The sequence below is a fragment of the Neovison vison genome, chromosome 5 (assembly GCF_020171115.1).
Source record: "Neovison vison isolate M4711 chromosome 5, ASM_NN_V1, whole genome shotgun sequence".
NCBI classification, from domain to species: Eukaryota; Metazoa; Chordata; class Mammalia; order Carnivora; family Mustelidae; genus Neogale; species Neogale vison.
Genome location: NC_058095.1, coordinates 64,406,387 through 64,427,183, shown reverse-complemented (window position 1 = coordinate 64,427,183; position 20,797 = coordinate 64,406,387). Strand labels below are relative to the sequence as shown.

Here is a 20,797-nt window from a genome sequence, read left to right as displayed (position 1 = left end):
AAGGAGAATGTGTATTAGCAAAATTAACACATTTATTAAGATCAGCTCTTGTTAACCTCCACCTCTTTGCATAAAAATCCTAAAACAAACTCAGTATCTATTTAAATGGAAATACAAAACAGCAGTATATCCTAAAGAAGAAGTTACTCAGAAGAAATTACACATCAACTCTGAGCTCTTAATCTCAATCTTTAGCTACAAAAGCCAATAGGCCATTCCAAATTCTTTTTGGTAAAAAGGACCTATTAAGAAAACCCTAGGCTACCTGAGAGTGATACAGGCAAATACAAAAAGGTTTTCAAAGAAAAAGTGTTTCCACGCTATGAAAAATGAGAGCTGGAACCAGAACGAGGAGAGTAGGCATTTCTATGCTCCAGAAACATTCTAAATACAATCATAAGAGGTGATGACAGATGGCCACGCTCTGTAGCTCAAGAGGTTTTTTGTTTTGTTTTGTTTTTGTTTTTAAAAGATTTTATTTATTTATTTGACAGAGATCACAAGTAGGCAGAGAGGCAGGCGGGGGGGGGGGGGGGGGGAAGCAGGCTCCCCACTGAACAGAGAGCCTGATGCAGGACTCGATCCCAGGACCCTGAGATGATGACCTGAGCCGAAGGCAGAGGCTTAACCCACTGAGCCACCCAGGCGCCACTCAAGAGGCTTTAATACAATGAAAATAATTATAATAGGAACCACAGAGGCAGATGTTAAGCCACTATCTTCCCAATGTATTTGCTTTTAAGGAGAAAACAGAAAATCCACATGCTGTGACTTGATTTGAAATCCTAAGGAGTAGGTCAAAATGAAATAAGCACACACCACCCAATCTTCCACAGAATGCAACTAAAAACACTGGACAAGTTTATCTGAGGACCTGAAAAAGTAAATGGTGTAGCAGGCAGATAGAGAAAGGAAACCAGAACTCAAAGCACCACTACACCAGGGTCAAGTTCCCCACTTTCTGTTCCTCCGGGATCTCCTAGCCTGGACTCAAAAGCTGACAATGAACACCGGATGCACCAAGAAAAGCTCCAGAGAAGTCTTCTACTTCTGGTCTAAGGAGCAGAAAGGGGACTTTTATAGATAAGGGAGAGTGAGCCAATTTCCTGTACTCTTGTTTGATCCCTTTCACACTAGTCCGCGTCCCCAGGGAACACCAGGCTAGCAATGCGGGCAATGGCGGCAGCACACAGGCAGGCTCCTAAAGCTCTACAAAGAAACCGTGGTCCCACTAGGAAGAGGAGAATCCCTAGTTCAGGGATCCTCTGTCCTCTCACTGCTTGGCCAGAGGCGGACATAATCATGGAAAGTAAAGCCCCAACTTTTTAGCCAAACAACCAGAAGGTGGGCTCCCCTAGGCGCCAGAATCCATTAGGGAGACTGCAGAACGGGAGATTCGTGAAAAGCTTACCAAGTTGTATGTGTGCTCCTGAGCTCATACATGAGCTGGGCATGCATGGACTTGACTGTGAGAGCATACCAAAGGATCTGAGAACTAAACTATGACCTTTCCAGACAGGATGCTTACAGACTTATCATACAAGTAAAATCCAAAAAATGAATGGACTCTTCAACCACAGCTTACAGAATGCTAGCTGGAACTTATAGCCTGACCCTAACCAGGCAAATTTCTTGCTAAAGCAAAAATTCACCATTTTCTACAGGATTTAAACATGACCCACAATCACTGAAGTCAAACTGTCCATAATACAATCCAAAATTAACAGCCTTTCAAAACCCCAGAAAACCCCATGATCTCACAAAGGAAAAAGATAAGCATGATACAGATGCTGGAATTATAGAACAAAGTCGTTGTTGCTGTTGTTTTTTAAGAAGCTACTATAGCGGTGCCTGGGTGAATCAGTTGGTTAGGTGTCTAGCTCTTAATTTCAGCTCAGATCATAATCTCAGGGAAGTGGGATTGACCTTGCATTGGGTTCTGCGCTGAGCGTGGAGTCTGCCTGAGATTCTCTCTCTCCCTCTCCCTCCACTCCTCCCCTTCCCCCAACTGCATGTTCACACACATTAAAACCAAACAATAATAATAACAATAATAATAACCCAAACTTAAAATTCACTGGAAAGACTCAAAGCATGATGAAACGACAGAGGAAAGAATCAGTGAATCCAGAGATAATATGAATAGAAATTTTCCAAGCTAAACAATAGGAAAAAAAGTTAGAAAAAGTACAGAACCTCAAGGACCTGCAGGACAATGACAAAGATACAACATTTGCATCATTAAAGTCCCAGAAAAAAAAGGAAAAAAGTACAGTGCTCCCAAGAATGTGAAGAACAATGGCTGAATATTCACCCTCAAAAGAGGAAAAACCAAACTTCTAAAATCAAAAAGCTTAGTAAGCCTCAAATAGGAAGAAACTCAAAGAAATCCATACCTGAACACTATAACCAAATTGCTGAACATTAAAGACAGGGAAAATATCTCAAAAAACAGCTATAAAAAAGATATTAAATACAGAGTAATAATGATTCCAAGATTGCAGATTTATACCAGAAACCACAGAGGCCAGAGGCAGTGAAACACAGTTTTCAAAGTGGTAAAAAAAAAAAAAAAAAAAAAGAACTACCAACCTAGAATTCTCTATCAAGCAAAAATTCAAAATAAGGAGAAGTCTCAGATGGAAAATAACTGAGAAAATTATCTGATAGCAGTCTTGCTCTAAAAAAAAAGTGCTAAACGAATTCTTGAGACACTGGTAAAATGGTACCAGAAATAATAACCAAACTTCAGGAACAAAGGAACAGTAACAGCTACAGCAAATATCTGGTTTAAATGTAATCAGCAATTCTTCTAAGTTCTTTAAATTGTGGGGGTTTTCAAGGAAAATAGATGACAAACTAGAACATGTGAGCAGGAAGGAAAAGGGACCTAGGTGGCATACTCTACATCCCACTTAACATGATAAAATGCTAATTTTAAGTAGACTGTGTAGGCATGAATATTGTAATCCCTAGAGAAACCACTAAAAAACCTATACAGAGAGATAAAAATCAAGAAATCATAGGGGCCTAGGTGGCTCAGTCAGTTCGGTATCTGCTTTTGGCTCGGGTCACGATCTCAGGGTCCTGGGATCAAGCCCCATGTCAGGCTCCCTGCTCAGCAGAGACTCTGCTTCTTCCCCACAGCTTCTGTGTGCTCTCTCTCCTCTCAAATAAGTAATCTTTTTTAAAAATTCATAAACTGTTAGAAAAAGGAAAATATCAAACAATCCAAAATAAAGAAGAGAATAGAAAAACCAAAGGATGGGAAACAAAGGGAATAAAGAAAAAAAATAAATGGGAGACCTAAATCCAAATACATTAATAATTATACTTAGTATCATTACATATGTTATATTAACAAGCAGGAGTAATTATATATTATAATGTGAGTAATCATGTTAAAAGATATACCACATAAACACCAATCAGATTAAACTGAAGTAGCTATATAAATCAGACAGCAGATTATTTTTGAACTTAGAACAAGTGAAGTTACCACAAAGAAGAACATTACATAATGATAAAAGATTTGATTCACCAAGAAGATATAATGTACACACCTAAGAACAGAGCCTCAAAATACATGCAAAAATGGATAGAAGTGAAAATATAATTGGAAAACCCCACAATTATGGCTGGAGACTTCAACACTCTTCTCTCAGTAACGGATATAGAAAGCATACAAAGTATCAGCAAGGATACAGAAAAACTGAACATAATCATCAACCAACTCAATCTAACTGACATTTATAGAAAACTATAGAACAGCAGAACATAATTCTTCTTACTGTATGGGAGATATTCACCAAGACAAGCCATATCCTAGACCATTTAAAAATTTTAACAAATTTAAAATGACTGAAATAGTACTTTTTTTAGAGTATGTTTTCTGACCATAATAGAACTAAAACAATAACGGAAAGATAACAGGGCAAAAATTCCCCAAACATGTAAAAATTAAACATTTCTAAATGGTCATGGGCAAAAGAGTAAGATATAAGGGAAATGAGACATTTAATTTTTGCTCAAAGTATCAGAATTTGCAGGGTATAGCTAAAACAGTGATTAGAAGGAAATTTGTATGGGCGCTGGGTGGCTCAGTGGGTTAAGCCTCTGCTTTCGGCTCAGGTCATGGTCTCGGGGTCCTGGGATCGAGCCCCGCATCAGGCTCTCTGCTCGGCGGGGAGCCTGCTTCCTCCCTCTCTCTCTGCCTGCCTCTCTGCCTACTTCTGATCTCTGCCTGTCAAATAAATAAATAAAATCTTTAAAAAAAAAAAGAAGAAGAAGAAGAAGGAAATTTGTACCATAACATGCTCATCTTTTTTTTTTTAAAGATTTTATTTATTTATTTGACAGAGAGAGAGTGATCACAAGGAGGCAGAGATGCAGGCAGAGAGAGAGGGGGAAGCAGGGTCCCTGCTGAGCAAAGAGCCTGATCCCAGGACTCCGGGATCATGACCTGAGCCGAAGGCAGAGGCTTAACCCACTGAGCCACCCAGACGCCCCTATATTAAATGCTTCTCTTAAAGAATGATCTCAAATAAACCATCTAAGTTTCTACCTTAAGAAATGAGAAAAAGGGGTCACCTGGGTGGATGTTGGGATTGAGCTCGGTGTTGGACTCTCTGCTCAGCAGGAAGCCTGCTCCCCCCCCCCCATCCTGCCTGCCTCTCTGCCTACTTGTGATCTCTGTCAAATAAATAAAATCTTAAAAAAAATGAGAAAAAGAGTAAAATAAATTCAAAGCATGCAGGAGGAGAGAAGTAACATAACAGAGAATCCATGAAACTGAAAACAGGAAAAAGGAGAAAAACTAATTAAATCAAAAGCTGGTTCTTTGAAAAAGACAGATTAATCCATTATGTATACTGGCAAAGAAAAAAGATGATACAATTACCAACACCAGGAATGAAAAAGAGATTAGCACTACAAACTCAAGATTAAAAAGACAGTAAGGCCATGCTAGATAGTTACATGCCCATAAATTCAACAATTCAATGAAATTAACAATTCCTTGAAAAGCACAAACTACTAACATTCACTCAGGAAGAAACAGATAACCTGAATAGTCCCATGCCTATAAAAGAACTTGAATTCATAGTTTGAAATGTTCTGAAAACACAACACAACAGAACAAACCCAGGACCTTGCAAATTCTACCAAACATTTAAAGAAGTAGTAATAACAATTCTACATGATCTCTTCCAGAAAATAGAAGAGGTGGGAAAACTTCCCAACTCATTTCTGGGGGGCCAACATCACACTGATACTAAAATCAGACAAAAGCAGTACCAAAAAAGCCACACAAGGTAGAGTACTAACCACTACACAACCATGGCCCAAAAAGCCACAGACCAAATTCATCATAAACATAAATGCAAAAATGCTCAACAAAATTTAGAAAATCAAATCTAGCAACATGTAAAAAGAATAATACACCACAACCAAATGGAGCTCACCCTTGAAATGCAAGCTTATTCAAACTTTTAAAAGTCAATCAATTTTGATCCACCATATTAACAGACCAAAAAACAAAAAAACAAAACAAAAAACACAAGGAAAACCATAAGGTCATATCAAACACACAAAAAACATAACAAACTGCAACATCATTCATGATTCAAACAACTCTCAGGAAGCCAGTAAGAGGAGCAAACTTCATCAATCTGATTAAGGGCACTGACTAAAAAAAACACATGGCTAACCTCATACTTAAAGTAAGTGAAAGACTGAATGCTTTCCCTTCAAGATCAATAAGACAAGAATATTCATTCTCACCACTTACAAAAAGTCCTAGCCAGTGCAGTATGGCAAGGGGAAAAAAAAAAGATCGGAAATGAAGAAATAACACTATTCTAGCCACAAACAACATCAATGTCAACATAGAAAATTTCAAGCATTCTACAGAAAAGCTGCTAAAATAACTGAGTTCATAAGGTCACAGAATAGAAGGTTAATATATAAAAATCAATCATATTTGTAAATACTGGTGATGTCAAATTAGTAACAAAAATTTTTTAAAATATCACTCACAAGAGCACCAATAAGAAATATTTGGATATAAATTTAATAAAACATATGAAGGATCTGTATGCTGAAACCTACACAATGCTAAAGAAGTCAAAGACTTAAGAAAATAAAGACATACCATGTCCATGGATTTTAAGACCTGATACAGTTAAGATATAAATTCTTCCCAAACTGACCTATGGATTGAATGCAATTCAATAAAAATTCCAGCAGGATTTCCTTGTAGATATAAGTAAGATTACACTTAAAAAAAAAAAAGGAAGAAGAAGAAAAACCAGAACAGACAAAACAATTTAGAAAAAGAACAAACTTGGAGGAGTCATACTAACCGATTTAAAGATTTACTGTAAAGCTACAGGAATCAAAGACAGTGGGTATTAGTTAAGGAATAAACACATATATCAATGGAACAGAACAAGTCCTTAAACAGAATATGGTGCAGGTACAAACGGAACTCAATGGAGTAAGAGTTCTTTTCAATTAGTGGTGTTGCAACAACTGGGTATCCATACACCAAAAAAAAAAAAAGAAAGAAAGAAAGAAAAAGAAAAAAAATACACACACACACACACACACACACACCCCAATACAAAAAAACTTGACCTAACCCTTACATCTTATACAATATTAACTCAAAACAGACCATACATCTAAATACGAAGTACAAAACCATAATACTTTTAGAAGAACACAAAGGAGAAAATCTTCATGAACTTAAATTGGGCAAAAAGTTCTTAGGATTCAATTCCAAAGAAAAAAGAAAACAAAAAGAAAAGAAAAAAGCAGGTAAGTTAGACTTAGTCAAAAAAGTCCTTTGTTTTGTGAAAGACACTATTAAGAGAATGAAAAGCCAAGCTATAAACTAGGAGAAAACATTTACAAATCACATAACCAATAAAGGTTTTATACCCAGAATGCAAAAAGAACTCTCAAAATTCAATAATAAAACAAACAATCCAATAAAGTGTGGGCCTATGGAAGTCTGTTGCTGTCACTGTAATACAGTTTATTATTTTTGGAAGCTTTTTGTTTTGGTGATAGTTTATTTCAATAAAAAATAGAAATAGTGGGCGCCTGGGTGCCTCAGTGGTTTAAGCCGCTGCCTTCGGCTCAGGTCATGATCTCAGGGTCCTGGGATCGAGTCCCCCATCGGGCTCTCTGCTCAGCAGGGGGCCTGCTTCCCTTCCCCTCTCTCTGCCTGCCTCTGCCTACTGTGATCTCTCTCTGTCAAATAAATAAATAAAATTTTAAAAAAATAGAAATAGTGGAATCATTAAAGGAGTACTAGTTGTTTTACTTTTAAAATTTTGATGCAGTAGATTTGACCTTTTTTGATGTATACTTGTACGAATTTTAAAACTTGCATAGATTCCTGGTGAAAACGTAAAATGGTACATCCAATCTACAAAACAGTCTGACAGTTTCTTAACATTTTCAACACACACTACCTAGTACAGCAAACCTATTAGTAGGTATTGACCATAGAGAACAAAATTTTGTCCACACAAAAACCTGTACACAAATGTTTATAGCAGCTTTTTATAGATTTTATTTATTTATTTGACAGAGAGAGACACAGAGAGAGAGGGAACACACAAGCAGAAGGAGTGGGAAAGGGAGAAACAGGCTTCCAGCCAAGCCGGGAACCAGATTTCCATCTCAATTCCAAGACCCTGGGATCATGACCTGAGCCCAAGGCAGACACTTAATGACTGAGCCACCCAGGTGCCTTTAGAGCAGCTTTATTCATAATCATCAACAGGTGGAAACAATCCAAATGTCACTCAGCAGGTGAATGGATGGTACATCCATACAATGGAATATAACTTAGCAATTAAATGCAACAAACTGTTGACAGAATATGATAAATATCAAACCATCACACTGACCGAAAGAAGTCAGTCTCAGTGACTACATAGATAAATTCACTTGTATGGCATTCCAGAAAAGGCAAAACTACAGAGTCAGAGAATAATAGATCAGTGGTTGCCAAGTCCTGGGATAGAGGAGTATTTAACTATAAAGGTCAGAGAATTGTTCTTATGCTGACTGTGATGGCAGTTACAGGAATCTATGCAAGTGTTCAAATTCATGCAAGTATACATCAAAAAAGGTCAAATCTACTGCATAAAAATTTTAAAAGTAAAACAACTAGTACTCCTTTAATGATTCCACTATTTCTATTTTTTATTGAAATAAACTATCACCAAAACAAAAAGCTTCCAAAAACAATAAACTGTATTACAGTGACAGAAACAGACTTCCATTTCCAGAAACAGGCCAGACTAAATGTTCAAAGAAATTCTTCTCAATACCGAATTCTCCCAAGACCTTTTTTGATACACTTAAAAAGTGTATCAGAGTTTGTGGTAAAGTAAGGGAAACAATAATAGTTCAGAATTCAGAATCTGGGTTTTGTTTGTTTTTACAGAGGGAATGCACTAGGCATCTATATATATATATACATATATATATGTTAATATTCTTACCAATATGAGGGACAACATCACATAATCAAACATTCACATTTCTGCAGTTAGTTCACACCAGTTCAGGTCAAGTTTTTTCATTTAAAAAATAACGTGTAAGGGGCGCCTAGGTGGCTCAGTGGGTTAAAGCCTCTGCCTTCGGCTCAAGTTGTGATCCCAGGGTCCTGGAATCGTGCCCCACGTCAGGCTCTCTGCTCTGTATCTGTATCTGTATCACTGCTTCCTCCTCTCTCTCCCTGACTGCCTCTCTGACTACTTGTGATCTCTGTCTATGAAATAAATAAATTAAATATTTTTTAAAAAGTAACATTTTTAAAACATATATTTTTTAAAAATAAATAAAATATTTTTAAAAAATAAATAAATAAAATATTTTTTTTAAAGTAACATTTTTAAAACATATATTTTTAAAAAATAAATAAATAAAATATTTTTAAAAAGCTTTCTGGATTTCTAAATTGCAGATAAGGAAATCGTGGACCTGCAGGAGCCAGTGCAAATCAAGATGGGCAAAGTGCCAGACAGGCAGCGCAGTCACCTGGGAAAACCAGCAATACCAAGAGACTTGAAGCGTGCACTTTCAAGGGCAATTCCTCAGGGCCCAAACAGGGTAGAAGATTAGACCAAAATCATGCCAAAGGCCCTAAGAGTTTGCCTGAAAAACCCAAAGACCAAATGTATTTTAAGTGGTACCAGGAAGGTAGTGAAGTTGGCCCCAGATGCAAGGCAAAAGCAAATGCCAATATACTCATAACCCAATTTATTTACTTTTATTTTTTTTTCCTGGAATAACCCAATTTAAACAGCGTTCTCAAAAAATTCCCACAGAGGGGCACTTGGGTGGCTCAGTGGGTTAAAGCCTCTGCCTTCAGCTCAGGTCATGATCCCAGGGTCCTGGGATGGAGCCCCACATCGGGCTCTCTGCTCAGCGGGGAGCCTGCTTCCTCCTCTCTCTCTCTGCCTGCCTCTCTGCCTACTTGTGATCTCTGTCAAATAAATAAATAAAATCTTTAAAAAAAAATTCCCACAGAAAAAAATCCAAAATCCATGTTCAGAGAGCCAAAAACCACTAAAATCACAAGCGACCAAGAGTGTGAATCTGAAGAAACAAATAGTGAACCAGATTCAAAAAACCTACAGATATTAGAATCATCAGATGACGAATATAGGTTTAAACTTAAAGAAATACAAAATAGGCTGAGAAGTGGGATGAAGGGATAAAGGAACAAGAAACTGAAAACTGACCAGGCAAATTTGAATTAAATATCTAGAAATACAAAATTCAGTAACGTTTAGATAGAAAAAATTGTAAACTGATTCAACAGCAGATTAGACCCATCTTAAGAGACAATAAATGAAAAAAAAGACAATAATGAACTAAAACACAGATCTGAAGAAATGATCATCAATGTAAAAAAGCTACAAACAATATAGTTTTAGGCATATGACATTCTGGAAAAGGCAAAACTATGGAGACAGTAAGATTAATGGTTCTCAGGGATTAGCAGGTAGGAAGAGATGAAAAGGCAAAGTATGGACAGTTTTTAGGGCAGTAAAAATACTCCTAACACCATAACGATGGACCCATGCCATGGTGTATTTGTTGAAAGCCATTGAATGCACAGCACCAAGAGTGAAACCTGATGTAAACTGTGGACTGTGGGTGACTATAGTGTGTCGGGGTAGGTTCAACAACGGCAACAAATGTGCCGCTCTGGTGGCGGACATGGAAGATGGGGGTGGCAGGTCTATATATGTGAGGCGGCCAAGAGTATACAGGAAATTGCTCTACCCTCCTCTCAATTTTGCTGTGAACATAAATTGCTCTGAAAAGGGGCACCTGAGTGGCTCAGTCAGTTAAGCATTTGCCTTGGGCTCAGGTCATGATCTCAGGGTCGTAGGATTGAGACCCCAGTGGGGAAGGGCTCTCTGCCTACTGGGGAGTCTGCTTCTCCTTCTCTCTGCTCGTGGTCTCTCTTGCTATCTCTGTTGCTGTGTCTCTCAAATAAGTAAGTAAAATCTTAAAAAAAAAAAAAAAGGAAAATTGCCCTAAAAAAATAAAGTGTTACGGGGTAGGGGTGGGGGGAGAAAAGAAAAAACAAACAAAGAAAAAACAAAAAAGAATCACCTAGGGACGCCTGGGTGGCTCAGTTGGTTAAGTGGCTGCCTTCGGCTCAGGTCATGATCCCAGCATCCTGGGATCGAGTCCCACATAGGGCTCCTTGCTTGGCAGGGAGCCTGCTTCTCCCTCTGCCTCTGCCTGCCATTCTGTCTGCCTGTGCTCGCTCTCTCTGACAAATAAATAAAAATCTTAAAAAAAAAAAAATCTTAAAAAAAAAAAAAAAAAAAAAGAATCACCTAGCTCTACGAGAAGAAAAGAACAGATAAGATGAAGACAGGAAAAAACATGGAGGCTGTCGAATCAGAATTCCAGAAGGTGATAATTGAAAAATTAAGAGAGTGTAACTTTCAAATGAACAGAGAATAAATAAAGAGGTGCTGTTATTGAAATACTGATTTTAACTCAAACTCCCTGCTCACTTCATAATCCGAGGTACATTACTTAACTATCCTAAACCCTAGGGGCGCCTGAGTGGCTCAGTGGTTAAATCCTCTGCCTTCAGCTCAGGTCATGATCTCAGGGTCCTGGGATCGAGCCCCGCATCAGGCTCTCTGCTTGGCAGGGAGCCTGCTTCCTCCTCTCTCTCTGCCTGCTTGTGATCTCTGCCTGTCAAATAAATAAATAAAATCTTTAAAAAAGTGGCGCCTGGGTGGCTCAGTGGGTTAAGCCTCTGCCTTCAGCTCTGGTCATGATCCCAGGGTGCTGGGATCGAGCCCCACATCGGGCTCTCTGCTCAGGGGGGAGCCCGGTTCCTCCTCTCTCTCCGGCTGTCTCTCTGCCTACTTGTGATCTCTCTCTCTGTCCAATAAATAAATAAAATCTTAAAAAAAAATCCTTAAAAAAAAAAAAACCTATCCTAAACCATGGTTTTCTCATTTGTAAAATGGGGCAATAATGCTGACCTCAGAGGTGGTATGGCCATTAGGTGAAATCCGAGTATAGCACTTGGCACAGAACCCAATAAATGTCACCTGTTGGCAATTAAAAAATAATTTTACCATGGGCGCCTGGGTGGCTCAGTGGGTTAAGCCGCTGCCTTCGGTTCAGGTCGTGATCTCAGTGTCCTGGGATCGAGTCCTGCATCGGGCTCCCTGCTGAGCAGGGAGCCTGCTTCCCTCTCTTTCTCTTTCTGCCTGCCTCTCTGTCTACTTGTGATCTCTGTCAAATAAACAAATAAAATCGTAAAAAATAATAATAATAATAATTTTACCTATGAAGCAGACAGTAAGTTAGTAGGAAATTAAGAATGAGATGAAAATGAAATAAGCATCCCTGGATAATGGTTTGATTTCAAAATCTCTGGAAGGCAGAGGCAGGATTCAACCCTTCTTTATTAGTTAATTCTGCAAAAGAGCCTTCGGAGAGGATTCAATTTTTGTCTGTATCCCTGCTGTTCTTCTTCAAACACCAATCCTTCTCCAGGACATTCTCCAAATCCTTCCAAATTTGCAAGTGGGTGTGAGAGAAAACTATTCTAATGCTTTTATTCCTGCCTCAAGTTCTACTTTATAAACTGATTAAACAAAGAGGATAAAGAGAGATAAGAAAACCACATACTTACTTTTCATTAATTTTCCTGATAATTCCTTCAGTGGTGAAGAGGGACTATTTCTACCGGCTACTAGAAGTCTAGAGGAGGATTCTTGGATTTCCATGGAAACTGGATGTGTTCCTGTTCTGGCCATTTCAAGATGGAGAGAATGGGCACTGTCACATTCCCGGGAAGGCAGCAAGTGATTCTGAATGTTGCTAGTTCTATTGTTCAGGTCAATTCCTTCAGATTGAGTCATAAGCAGTTGAGCTGAGCTTGAATCCTCCAATCTCTTGTCAAGAGACTCAGTTACAAAAGATGTTGCAGTTTCATGCTTCTTAGATGGAGAGACAGGCTCAGCCTATGCACTCTGCTTCACGGTGTTGAGACTGTGTGCTCTTATTCGGGACCAAGTTGTAGAGTGAAAACTTTCAGCTTCTAACCAAAATTTAACCAAATGCTACATTCGCCGAAGTTCCATGAATTGAATAAAATAAGGGAGAACAACAGTGTCATGCAGGATTTGTTCAAGAGTCTTTGAAAGACTTGATTTGGGGGCGCCTGGGTGGCTCAGTGGGTTAAGCCGCTGCCTTCGGCTCAGGTCATGATCCCAGGGTCCTGGGATCGAGTCCCGCATCGGGCTCTCTGCTCAGCAGGGGGCCTGCTTCCTCCTCTCTCTCTGCCTGCCTCTCTGTCTGCTTGTGATCTCTCTCTGTCAAATAAATAAATAAAATCTTTAAAAAAAAAAAAAAAAAAAAAGAAAGACTTGATTTGGTCTCTTGAGTCTGGTAGTCCAGACAAGATCTGCCTGAAAGAAGCAAAAGATTAGCAGTTCAGTAACAAATAATTTAAGATTAATAGATTAGTCAGCCACAATCAGCTTAGTGGCAGCAGAATTCTTGAATAAAAGTTTACTTCCCGGGTGCCTGGGTGGCTCAGTGGGTTAAAGCCTCTGCCTTCAGCTCAGGTCATGATCCCAGGGTCCTAGGATCGAACTCCGCATTGGGCTCTCTGCTCAGCAGGGGGCCTGCTTCCTCCTCTCTCCGCCTGCCTCTCTGCCTACTTGTGATCTCTCGCTGTCAAATAAATAAATAAAATCTTAAAAAAAAAAAAGTTGGAGCGCCTGGGTGGCTCAGTGGGTTAAAGCCTCTGCCTTCGGCTCCGGTCATGATCCCGGGGTCCTGGGATCGAGCCCCGCGTCGGGCTCTCTGCTCTGCGGGGAGCATGCTTCCTCCTCTCTCTCTCTTTCTCTCTCTGCCTGCCTCTCTGCCTACTTGTGGTCTCTGTCTGTCAAATAAATAAATAAAATCTTAAAAAAAAATAAAAATAAAAAATAAATAAAAAAAGTTTACTTCCCTAGCAATTTAATGAATATAAAGAACTAGAAATACTGTCACTGTGACTGCTAAACAGGCAAAGAAACAAGTGTTCGAACTTAATTCAACTATTAAAAAGCTCTTTAATTCAATTATTCTTATCTGACTTTTTTTTTAAGATTTTATTTATTTATTTGACAGAGAGATCACAAGTAGGCAGAGAGGCAGGCAGAGAGAGAGAGAGAGAGGAGGAAGCAGGCTCCCTGCTGAGCAGAGAGCCCGATGCGGGACTCGATCCCAGGACCCTGAAATCGTGACCTGAGCCGAAGGCAGCGGCTTAACCCACTGAGCCACCCAGGCGCCCTCTTATCTGACTTTTAATGGCAGTTCAGACCATGGAAATTCTTGGGGAAAAAAAAAATCTTACGATACTAGTACCAAAGAAAGGCAGCCAATAAAAATATGAAAATATATTCCATCTAATTAAAAATGCCAGAAAAGCAAATTAATATAACATTTTTGTCTGTCAAACTGGAAGATGTTTTTTTCAAAAAATAACAATAAAACCCAACAAAGGCACAGCAGAACAGGCAACACTGTCACCCACTGATGATGAAAATAAAAAATAACAAAACCTCTTTGGAAGAACATTCAGTAACAGAGGGCAAAGCTTTAAAAATCTGCATGACTGGGCGCCTGGGTGGCTCAGTGGGTTAAGCCGCTGCCTTCGGCTCAGGTCATGATCTCAGGGTCCTGGAATCGAGTCCCGCATCGGGCTCTCTGCTCAGCGGGGAGCCTGCTCCCCCCCCCCGCCTGCCTCTCCATCTACTTGTGATTTCTCTCTGTCAAATAAATAAATAAAATCTTAAAAAAAAAAAAAAAGCATCTGCATGATTTCGCAACCCAGTAACGCCACCTCTAGGAACTTTTCCTGAAGAAAAATTGTCCATGTGTGCATGGCCAGAAAAATGTTACCAATGCTCAGTGTTTGTTACAACAGATAAAGAGTAGCTCTGGGATTTTTATCTTGAGAAATAAAACTAAACTTACCAAAATTTAATAAAAATAAGTTCATTGTATATGTAACTAAATTTAGGTTACGATTATAACCACAAACTATTAGAATAAACAAAAACACTTTTTTTAACATTTAAAGCATTGACATTTTGAGGTTCAGCTTCATAAAATTAGCAGGGTTTGATCAATTTTTCAAAATGGCTTTTCTTAATCCTTTGATATTCAAATTATTTTCTTTTGAAACACTTCATGTGTCATCCTTGCCGGCTGTCTCTCTCTCTTTTTTTTTTTTCTTTTATTTTTTCTTTTTTTTTTTCCGAGAGAGGGTGCGAGTGAGCAAGCACAGCCCAACCCAACACCGGCTCTAATCTCATGACCCTACCTGAGCTGAAATCAAGAGTGGGGTGCTTAACCGACTGTGCTACCCAGGCACCTCCTGGGTGTCTCATGTTCAAGGTTAACCAGTACATCTCTGTCAACCTCCCTTTCTTGAACTTCACAAAATTCTGATCCTTTGCAAGATTTACTAATTTTTAAATTAAAATTTTAATTCTGAGATAATGGTAAGTTCAAATACAACAATAAGATACAATACAGGGAGATCCCATGTACCCTTTACCGAGGTTCCCCAAGGTAACATCTTACATTACCATATTACAGTATCACATCAAGGTACTGATGTTGCTACAACCACCAATCTTACTCTGATCTTCCCATTTCACCTGTACACACCTGTGGACTTCATTCCATGCAAGGGAATCCATGCAACTTTACCCTGGGTAACTGCCAAGTTACTGAACAGTTCCAATGCCACATGGATGCCTCATGTGGCCTTTTGTAACCACCTCCTCCATTCCTCGGCCCTGGCAAACACTACTCTATCCTTCATTTCTCTAATTTTGTCATTTCAAAAATATTATACAAATGGAATCCTACTGCGCATAACCTTTTGGGACTGGCTTTTGACGCTCAGCACAATTCCCTTGGGACTCACCCAAGTTGTGAGGTAAATCAATAGTGTGCTCTTCTTCATGGCTGAGCAGTATTCTGTGGTATGCAAGTACCAGTGTGTCTAACCACTCACTCGATGCTGCAAGACAGCCGGTTTTCGGCTTTTAAGCTGCTATGGACATCGGGGTACAGGCTTTTGTGGGAATGTAAGTTTCCACTTCTCTAGGATAAAAGCTGAAGAGTGCAACTGCAGGGTCATATGACATCTGCACGTTCTGCTCCACAAGAAACACCAAACTATTTTCCAGAGTGCCTGTACCATTTCACATCCCCACCAGCAACACAGGTGTAATCCAGTAAAACTTACAATTTTATTTTGTGATCAATACAAATGCTGTTTGCAGTGTACTGCTGAGTGTGGCCCACAGACACTCTGACATCTTTGAAGATACACAACTGTTAAGCAAATAGGTCAAAAGACGGGCTAATTTAATTAGACATCAATTTATTCACTTTTCTTTCAATTTATGATGCCATGACACACAACTTTTATGAAATGCAGAACTGTGGGTAACGAAAATTCGATCTCCTTCGTATCTTTTTTGGGGGCAGGGGGGAAGAAGTTATTTTAACATAGTAGGGATCCTATTACACTCACTGTTATGTGACCTGCTTTTTGCACTTTAACCTTAGATATTTCTCTAGGTCATCTTCGGACTTTTAAATGGCTCCCTAATATTCCAGATGCGGGGACACCACAATGTATCTACTTCTCCATCGCCAGATATGTACATGTTGTTCCTCATTTTTTGCTTTCACAAATAACACTGCAATAAAAGCTTTATACATACTTGCATCTACATCTTTTGGCATATATGTGACTACCTCTGAAGGCTAGATCTTCTATTTTACATTCTGATAACTACTTCCACACTGCCTTCCAAAAAAATCTTCATCAATCTACACTTCCACTAAATAGGACTGGCTATTTCTCTGCATCTCCGTTACCATTCAAATTGTCAAACTTTAAAGATTTGCTGATGTGTTAGGGAGAACATTAACTCATTACTTAAATTTGCAATTTCCTGAGTATGAGTGAAATGAGGCATCTTGTTCATATAATTACTGGTTAAATGTATTTCTTCTTCTGGAAATGGCCCTTTTTTTTTAACTGAGAATGCTTTATATTTTTTGCTTATGGGAACGTAATAGAGTATCATTTGTTATACTTGTAGCTGTTATTTTTATTTACTTTTTAAATTTTATTTATTTTTTTATAACATTTTATTTATTCATTTGACAGTGACAGAGATAGCGAGAAGGGAAACATAAGCAGGGGAAGTAGGAGAGCTGGCTTCCCGCCGAGCAGGGAGCCTAATGCGAGGCTCGATCCCAGGACCCCGGGATCATGACCCGAGCCGAAGGCAGACACCTAATGAATGAGCCCTCAGGTGCCCCAAATTTTATTTTAAGAAGGCTCCATGCCCAATGTGGGGATCAAACTCACAACCCACAGATCAAGAAACACATGCTCTTATCTTAAATACAGATCAAGAAACACATGCTCTTATCTTAAAGCACATTCCCATTATACAGTTCTAGTATCCTCCAGCAAGAGTTTCCCATAACACACTCAATCCTTCCTACTAGAAGTTAACAAAAAGTGAGTCACTTACCCAGGTCGCCAAAATGAGCAGCCTCCATGTGGCTTGGCTGCTTCTTAAGTGTTGCTGTCCTGCTACTTGAAAAAGAGTCCATCTTGGCAGAAATGGCATTGATTGCAACATGACTTGGTCCTGCTGCCTCCAGCAAGGCATGATTTTTAGTGCTTTTTTTGTGGGGAATGTACAGATATTGAAGCTATAATTTGGGGGGAAAAAAGGTTAAAAATTAAACATAATTTGATAGCCTAAAAATGTCTCCTAAAGGACTTTAAGAGAACTTTAAAAATTAAATTTTGTAACACCTCCCTTAAGCATACACACTCAACAAAAAATACTTAACGGGAAAGGGAATCAAGCAGCAGAAAACTGGAAAGCAATGTCCTATTATTATTTATAACTCTCAAAATACTGTGCCAAAAACGGAACTTAAAACAAGAGATGTTTCTTTGAGAACTTCTACTGATGACAGAAAGTACCAAAGCCAGAAAACATTCTGATATATGGACCTTTTCAATTCCTTAATCCTTTTTGTCCAAGGAACAAAACTAAAACTTGTGAAATGGGGTAAAAATGAGAAAAACATTCTTCAGAATACTTATTTTATTTTATTTTTTTGTCAGAGGAAGAGAGAGGGAGTGCACAAGCCGGGGGAAACAGCAGGCTGAGGGAGAAGCAGGCTCCCTGCTGAGTAGGAAGCCCAATGTGGGACTCCATCCCAGGCCCCTGGGATCATGACCTGAACTGAAGGCAGACGCTTAAGCCACCCAGGCATCCCCTTATTTTACTTTTTAATTGGGTAACAAAATTTCTCTAATGAAAAACATTTATGATCAAAGTTCAAGCTGCTTGAGATAAAGCACACTTAAAAAATTCACAAAATACATTTTCCTTAGTAGTCTGAAGAAAGGGCCTATTGACGTCAGAATAAAGAAATTACCCATTTGCTAACAGGAAATAAGCAACTCAGTATTACAATACTGTCAAAGTAGTCCTGTGACGTTGCTACAGCTGGATCAGCATTCAAACTCTCCTATTTATTCCATACAAATATTAAAGACTCTTAGTAAAGGAAGGTCTTTAAGAAGTGTTGGTCTAGGGACGCCTGGGTGGCTCAGTTGGTTGGACGACTGCCTTCGGCTCAGGTCATGATCCCGGAGTCCCAGGATCGAGTCCCGCATCGGGCTCCCAGCTCCATGGGGAGTCTGCTTCTCTCTCTGACCTTCTCCTCACTCATGTTCTCTCTCACTGTCTCTATCTCAAATAAATAAATAAAATCTTTTAAAAAAAAAAAAAAAAAAGAAGTGTTGGCCTAGCACATTGCTATAGCAAGGACAGAAGGGACACCTGGGTGGTACGGTCGGCTAAGCATCTGCCTTCTGCTCAGGTCATGATCCCAGACTCCTGGGACGCAGTTCCATACACAGAGCTTCCTGCTCTGTGGGGAACCTGCTTCTCCCTCTGCCTGCTACTCTCCCTGCTTGTGCTCTCTCTCTAACAAATAAGTAAAATCTTAAAAAAGAAATTTTAAAAAATGTCCACCATGTCGGAAATGGTCTCCTTCCCTGACTCCTCCTCCTGAGGCTCTCTGCTCTTTTATTCTTTTTGCTAGAAACATTTACTCTCCAACCTTTTAATTATTACTAGAGCCAACTTTTCTGAAAAGATTATTTAAACCTGTAAGTACTCCTCTTTTTCCCACAAATAAACTTGAGACCCTGACACATCTGTTAAAATAAATAAAACCAGATAAAATAGGTACCTAAAATCTAAACAGATATCTAAAGGAGATTTTTAAAAAGGGTTATTAGGGGACGTCCGGGTGGCTCAGTTATTAAGCGTCTGCCTTTGGCCCAGGCCATAATTCCAGCATCCTGGGATTGAGCCCCACTTCGGGCTCCCTGCTCGGTGGGGAGACTCCTTCTCCCTCTCACACCGCCATCCTGCCCCTGCTTGTGTTCCCTCTCTCACTATGTCTCTCTCTGTCAAATAAATAAATAAATACATTAAAAAACAAAACAAAACAGTTATTAGTAACTCTGCTTGACTCAAGGGGAACGTCTCACTCACACTCTGGACCTCTCTGCAGCAGCTCGTAGGGTACACTTCTATGGAACTGGAGCCCCAGGGAGTAAGCCCTGACCTGCATCTGACACCTGGCCTTTGATTTGGGCTTGGGGCCTACTAATTCCTTACCGCTAGCTATTCTCACTTTGACTTGACCATATCAAGACCAATTTGTCCAAATACCAAACTCACCGCATCTTCTTCCAAACTAATGCTCCTATTCGATTTCCCTATCTCTGCTCAACCTGCCAGTCTCCAAAGCTCAGAATCATGGGCCCATTCTTTTTCACTCTACATGTTTACCTAAGATTGGTTGATTTTTTCTTAAAGATATTATACATCTACTTACATGTTTATTATCAACACCACACCCTTAATACAGGCTTTTCTGTATTACAGCAAAACGACTTCTTTGGTTTCCATCCTATAGAACTCTTCCAGACTTACCTTTCATAAATACCGTATATAAAGCATCAACATCCTACTCAAAGCCTACAGGCTCCCTATGTTCTCTGTCTAAACTCTCTATTCTGGTCTCTAAGGTCCTTACAACTGGGTATCAATCTTCTGTGAAAATACCCCCTTACTTGTCTGAAGGTCCCTTTGCCCAATATATACTCAAAGAAGAGGCTGGGCTGTTAGGGAAAAGAGAAAGAACTGCCTCTTTCACTCAAATCCTTATTATTCAACTTTTATATAGATTAAGTCCCATTTCTACAAAACCTTCCCCACACTTAAAAAAGCATTTGCTGATCTCAAATTCCTCTGAACTCCTCACAATATTTCATCTAACTAAGCCATCACGTTCAGGGCCTCTTCTGCTACAACAAGAGCTACCAGAGTAGTACCTCCTACGTACCAAACCTTGTACTGGGGGCTCGATACACATTTTTTGGAGGGTATATTACTTCATTATCTCTTACACCAATTTTGCAAGACCAGTATTTTCCTCAAATTTTTTAAAAGATTTTATTTATTTATTTGACAGAGATCACAAGTAGGCAGAGAGGCAGGCAGAGAGAGAGAGAGAGAGAGAAGGAAGCAGGCTCCCTGCTGATCAGAGAGCCCGATAGGGGCTCAATCCCAGGACCCTGAGATCATGACCTGAGCCAAAGGCAGAGGCTTTAACCCAGGCACCCCTATTTTCCTCATTTTTGAGATGCAGAAAGACAAAAGTTAAATACTTGATACATGTCAATGAGATAGTAGTTGTTTCAACAGGCAGAACTTGAGCTTTGGTCTGCCAGACTCTAGAAAAATCACCCTTTTACCTTTGGTTGGAATCTCAGACTCTAGAATTATGTGGATATAATAATATATGTAAATGTATCCAAGTACCTCCCACCCACCATGCCAAAATTGAACATATAATTTCCCAACTTGGTTCTCCACCAGTCACACAGTTAGGCAAGCCAGAAAAGTAGGTGTTAATTTGAAACCTTCCTATCCCTTACACCTCCTATTTAATCAATAACAAAGTTCTATCCATTTTTGCTCTGAACTGATCACTCCATCTCTCTTTATTTTCATCACTGTAGATCCAGCCCATGCCATCTGTGGATTCACTTGATGAATGTTCCTCTCCCCTATCAATCTCTAAGTTCAGTGAG

At 39.3% G+C, this 20,797-nt stretch overlaps 1 pseudogene; it reads right to left on the bottom strand.

The window, feature by feature from the left end:
* Positions 1 to 20,797, bottom strand: part of LOC122906804 — an 80,519-nt pseudogene that overhangs the window by 46,783 nt on the left and 12,939 nt on the right.